Source organism: Sarcophilus harrisii, chromosome 6 (genome assembly GCF_902635505.1).
Source record: "Sarcophilus harrisii chromosome 6, mSarHar1.11, whole genome shotgun sequence".
NCBI lineage: Eukaryota > Metazoa > Chordata > Mammalia > Dasyuromorphia > Dasyuridae > Sarcophilus > Sarcophilus harrisii.
In genome coordinates this window covers 239282074-239288073 of record NC_045431.1, presented here as the reverse complement: position 1 = coordinate 239288073, position 6000 = coordinate 239282074, and positions in this window count along the sequence as shown.

The following is a 6000-nucleotide window of genomic DNA, read 5'->3' as shown; positions in this document are numbered from 1 at the left end:
ACAGCGGGATGTACCCAAGCGAGGGGACGGCCTCCGGCCAGCCTTGCTCCTTGTCGGACACCACGCCTCGTGTGCCCTTTGGGAAGGACTGGACATGGCGCCCACGGCAGCCTCCTCCAGGGAGGGGGGCCTGTATGCCTCCTGGGCCCCCTCCTCATTTCTGGGCTGGGCCTGGCCATTTCCCAGCTCTTCTCGGCTCCAACCCAGAGGCCCACTGCTGACTGCTCTTCCTCCCTCAGCCGGCTGGGAGGTACCTGGACTCCCACAGATGAGCCTCCCGTTTCCTCGGAGTAATTAGTGTCCATGTTGCAGGAGGAGTCATTCTCAGAGTCGTTCTCTAAAGTGTATCTGAGTGGAGCAAGAGTTTGCCCCTGGCTGAGCCTTAGCGTCTCTCAGGGAGTCGTGATGTCCTTTTACTGGCCTGAGCTTCCCCTGACCGCCCGCCGGCCGTCCCCACCACGGACGGTCTGCTTCGAGCTGTTTGTCAGAGGGGCGTGTGTGTGTGTGTGTGTGTGTGTTTGTGCACACATGCGTGCGCGTGTGTGTGTGCATGTGTGTGTGTGCAACTGTGCATGTGTGCGTGCACTTACAGGCTGTAACGTGCAATACATAATGTGTAACCCAGCAGGGAGGCTAGCAAAGAACCATGATCATCGGGGGTTGGATGCCCCAGTGCCCTTCTGATGTCATTATTAGGGTGGTAGCATATGGGGCCTTTGCTTTTATGGGAAACAAAGTCATTAAAGGAGCTTTCAACCCACTCTTCTGTCCAAATAAATGTGTATTCAGAGTCTTCATCCACTTGGTCTTTCCCGTGTGGATGGTCAGGCTCACCCCTTCTGAGTGATTATTGATCTTTCCCAGGAGTTTGCAGTCTTCTGGGTCACAGCTCCATCTTCACCCACGGCGAGGGCACCCTGTGGACACCGCACCCTTCTTGCTTCCTCCTTGTGGGACCAGGTCACTCCAAAGAAGTTCTGTGATGTCCAAAGTTCCCCCTCCTTTCCAGCACCCAGTCCTGGGCTCTGTCCACGACGCCCATTTCAGAAAGCGTCATTAATCATCTGATAAACGAGGCCTGGGCAGTGAGAACTGGCCCCTGGTCTGGTTCCTGGTGGGGGGGGGGGTCCTTGCTGATTCAGCTGTGGGGATAGTGTCAGGCAGACTGGAGCTTAAGGGCCATTTGCCATTATGAGTAGTCAGGGCCAGGGCACAAGAGCCTGGGAGAGGGAAAGGGTGGCCAGCTGCAGGCCTCTGGGACCCTCTCCTGGAAGCTTGGCGGGGCTGGTGAGCGAGGCAGCGAAGCGGGCATGGAGCCCGGGGAGGGCCCGTTTAGAGGGCAGAGCAGGAAATGGAGGCTGGGCTGGGTTAAGGAGCTGCCCAAAGTGTCAGGATTGCACCCAGCTCCTCTGCTGTCCCGAAAGCCTCCAAGTGGGGGCTCGGACTGCGTCTCATGGGGGCCGCTTCGCACTCGGCTTGGTTGGGCGTCCCCCGGAGCAGGGTGCGCCCCCTCTGGGGCCTGGATGCTCTCAGTTCTGTCGGTCAGTTGTAGAAGTTCATGTTTGGAGCTTGGAGCTTGTAGAAACCGACTGAGCACAGGGTGAGGGAAGGAGAGAAAAAGAGGGAAGGAGGAAGGGACACAAGGAGAGAAAGGAAGGGGGAGAGGAGGGAGGGAGACCGAGAGAAGGGTAGAAGACAGAGAAAGGGAGAGAGAGAGAGAGAGAAGGAGGAAGGGACATGGAAGGAAAGAGAGGAGGGAGGGAGGGAGGGAGGGAGACTGAGAGAAGGGCAGAAGATAGAAAGGGAGAGAGGGAAGGAGAGGCAGGAAGGAAGGGACACAGGGAGAGACAGGAAGGGAAAAAGAGGAGGAGGAAGGGGAAGGAGGGGAAGAGAGGAAGGGAAGGAGACAGAGAAGACAGGGAAAGGGAGAGAGAAAAGGGGAGAAGAGAAAAGGGGAAGGAGAGAGGGAGGAAGGAAGGGACACAGGGAGAAACAGAGGAAGGAAGGGGGAAGGAGAGAGGGGGGAGGGAGTGCACAGCCGGTGGCAGTGCTTGGCTTTGGGGCACCAAGAACTTTGCCCTTGGGCTGCCCCCTCCCCCGGCTGTGGGCTGAGAACGCTAGCTGGGCTGGGAACCAGAGAAGGGCGGGAAAAGCAGCTCAAGGTCACGGCCGCCCCCTCCCCCTCCCCTCCATAGTTTCTTGCAGCCCGAAGCCCCGAGCTGCGGGCAGCGGCCGCGGGGGAGGCTGGGGGCTGGCCGCTGCTGCTCGGGAGGCCGGCCCTGCGGGAGGCTGGGAGCAGGCGGCCTTATTTGGCCTGGAAACTGGAGATAAAGAGGGGGAGGAAGTGGGGCGAGGGGGCAGCGCCGATCCCCGGGGCGCAGGCCGCGCTTTGGGTCTCCCAGAATCTCTGGGAATTGTTTGCATCCCGTTTCTCCCCGTTTCCTTCTGGCTGCCAGGGCGGCGGTTCTGAGGGGGGACCCCAGGTCCCCGTAGCCTGCAGAAGGGCGCCCCGCTTCCCCCCCCCCCCCGAATTCTCTCCCTGAGCTCCTGGGAGCCCTTTCGGGCGCCAACAAGGTCCGCGTGACCTTTTTCAGCTGTCGTTGCCAGGGCATCAATCACACTCTAGTATGAAGATGCCCGCGAGGACGTGCCCGCCGCTGTTGCCTCGAGGGCCGGGGCGGCATTTTTGTGTCTCTCTCCAGCCGGTTTTGGGTCGCTCCGCCCCTGGCCGGCGCCCTCGCGGATGCTCGGAGTGATCCCAGCGCCCTCCGCGGCTGAGTCACCCTCCCCTGGAGCAGCCCCAGAATTCCAGGGCGGAGCGGCCGATCCTTGTCCTCCGCGGGGCTGGGCTGTTCCTTCCTCCGGGAGTCGGGATGGTGATGATGATAACAGCTGAGCCCTCCAGCCCCAGAGCTCTTCCTGTTGGTCCCAAGCTCGGGGCTCCCATCAGCCCCCGGGGCTGGCTGCCCTCCCTCCGCAGCATGTCCACCAGCCCCCGCTGAAGGGCCAGCTGCGGGGCCCCTGCGCGGGAGACCCCTCCCCGACTCTAACCCTAACCCTTCACGTGGGGCCGGCTTTGGTTCCCCGGGCTGTCCCCATTTTATAAATGAATAAATGGAGACCCAGACCTGTCCAAGCTCAAATGGGTACCAAATCATTTATTGAGTGCCTACTGAATACCAGGAGCTGTGCTTGGGATAGAAGAGCAAAGACCGCCTTTCCTCTCCTGGAGCCTCTATAGGAAAGGCTGGGTGGGGTTGTACATATCAATAATCAAGAAGTAATAAGCAGAACAAAAAAAAATTAAAGCATTTATTAAGTGACTACTGAATACCTGGAGCTGTGCCAGGCCCTGGGATATGAGCAAAGAATGTCTTTCCTCTTAAGGAGCCTGTATTCGAAAGGGTGGGTGGGGATAGCAATATCAATAATTGCTCAATAATCAATGAAATATTTATTAAGTGCCTACTGAGTACCAGACAGTGCCAAGACCTTGGGATATAAGAACAAAGAATGTCTTCTTAAGGAGGCTGCATTCGAAAGCATGGATAGGGATAACACATAATAATTAGATCAATAAAAATCAGTAAATCATTTAATAAATGCCTACTGAATACCAGTCGGTACCTTGCCAAGGCCCAGCCCCGGGGTAGCTAGAAGGGAATCCTCTGGAAGTCCTTCACGTCTGGCCCGGACGTTGTGGACCACGTTACAGAGACACTGAGCTAAGTCTGAGCTTATTCGGCCCAGAGACCGATGGGATAGAGCCCAGCCAGCCTCCCGCTGCTCTAGGGAGCCGGCCGTGCTTCGGCTACCTATAACTTCAAAGGTTTTCTCCCTAATTAATTTTCATAATTAATTAGAATAAATTATCTATTAACCTTCTCTGTCCAGACCAATCAAAATTTCCTTCCAACTAGCAAGGGGGGTAGAAGGCAGCCCTTGTTGTCATCAGCCGCGTGGCCCTGGGAAAGTGAGCTCCCCTCCATAATCCTCAGTTTCTGTGTCTGTGAAGTGGGCATAACAATTGCTCCTACCACTGCCCAAGAGGCTCAAATAAGATGGAAACCTTAAAGTGCTGTGGGAATGTATGGTTATCATTAGGCTGTTTTGTTGATGGGCCATAGCACGCCAGACATAAGGAGGTTTTCTTGGCAGAGATAAGGAGGGGGTGGCCATTTCCTTCTCCAGCTTATTTTACAGATGAGGAAACTGAGGCAGACAGGATGAAGTGACTTGTCCAGGGTCATCCAGTGTCTGATCCTCCCGATCCCAGGCCTGGTCCACTATCCACTGAACCACCCAGCCGCCTCCAAGAAGCGATTTACCTCCTAATTAATGCATTTCTTCGGCTGGTTGGATTTCCGAATTTGCCCAGGTTTCTGAAGGTGGAGCCCGAGCATCTCCTTCGAGATCACTCCACGAGGAGGGCCGGTGGCCGGCTCGGGGCAGGGCTTCTGTTGGCAAGGGCTTCGTTTTGTTTTTCCAGCAGTTGTGCTGGTGCCTTAGTCACAGGCTTGGTCCCCTTCCAGGAACTGAATTGTTGGAAGCTCGGGAGGGTAAACGTGCCTTTTGGCAGAGCCCCCTGGGAGAAGTTCCCTGGCCCGGCCGGGCCCGCACGTACTGGGAACGGTGTTTGGTTCTGGGGGAGAGAGGCCGGGCCGGCCCAGCTGCCCAAGGGCCTGACTCCCCTGACCTTTGGCCCATGATTTATTTCCCTCGGTGCAGATGTCTACGGAGTTGGACCCGGATCAGCAAGAGGCTGCCAAAGGGATACTTGCGATTCCCAAGTCATAGCTGGGATTCTGCTCGGGCACTTAAAAGGAATTGTTAGGGCCCAGAGCGGGACCCAGCTCCGGCCTTATTTGGGATTGAAACGGCCTCTCTGGAACGCGGGCCAGCGCCGAGAGCCAGGCCCGGGGCCTCTGGGAGTTCTCACGATGGTGTCGGGAATGCTAAGGCCGAGGGGGCCCCCGGCCCCCACCTGAGTGCCCTGTCCCCGGAGGAGCCGGGATCGTGGATTTGGGGTTACAAGGATCCTGAGACTCCAGGCCGTCAAAGCTTCCCCCTTTAGAGACGGAGCCACTGAGGCTGGAGGAAGGATTGGCCGGGGCCATGGAGCTCCCAGGTGCTGTCCCACGGTGCTTCCTAGGGAGCCCGGCCTAGCAGGGGCTCGCAGCATTGCCTGCCTCGGGGAAGGGGAAGGATTTCTATCATCCCCGACCACCAACGAGCCCTCAGATGAGCAGGAAGCTGGCTCAGAGAAGGCTTGCAGGGGACGGAGGCCAGAACCAGGGCACTGCGTGGAAATGAGGCAGAGCAGAGCGTTAGGCCGCTGTCTCGGGCGCATCCTGCTGAGCCGAGTTCTGGGCCCTTGAGATGTGGGAAGAGGGAACCCGGCCAAACGGACCCAGGCTTCGAGACCAGGGTCTGCGGTGACCAGTTAGGTCCTGCCCGGGCAGGTGCCCACGTATGGCAGAATGCACCCCACTAGGGGAAGGTTTCGAGCCCGAGGCATCCACGGCCAGAAGGGGGGCTCCCAGGCTCCCCTTCTTGCCCCACCACTCTCATCCCTCCCCGGCCCCCGTGCCAACCTTCAAGGCTCCCCATTCCCCACAGGAAGCTGAGCCAGTGCGGCTTCCTCTCCCCCATTCTCCATCGGAGATGGGCACCTGCTTTGTCTGTCCCCTCCCTCTTTGGATCCTCTGCCTCCAAGTTCAAAGGCCCCCTTCTCTGTGGCCATCCTGGCCTTCCCTGGCCTCCGATAGAGGCAGCTCAGCTGGTCCTCAGACACTACTTTGTGTGTTGGGTTATGTCTGAAAATGTAAACTCCCTGAGTCACTAAGGAGGCCCCCAATGGGAAAAGTGGGGACCAGGAAAAGCAGCCTGGAGGAGGAAGCCCCTGGCCCGGCTTGGAGGGGGCCACAGTTCTGAAGTGGGGAAGGAGGGTGGGCAAGGCGTGGGCACCACCCGGGCAAAGGTGTGGCAGGGGGAGAAGGG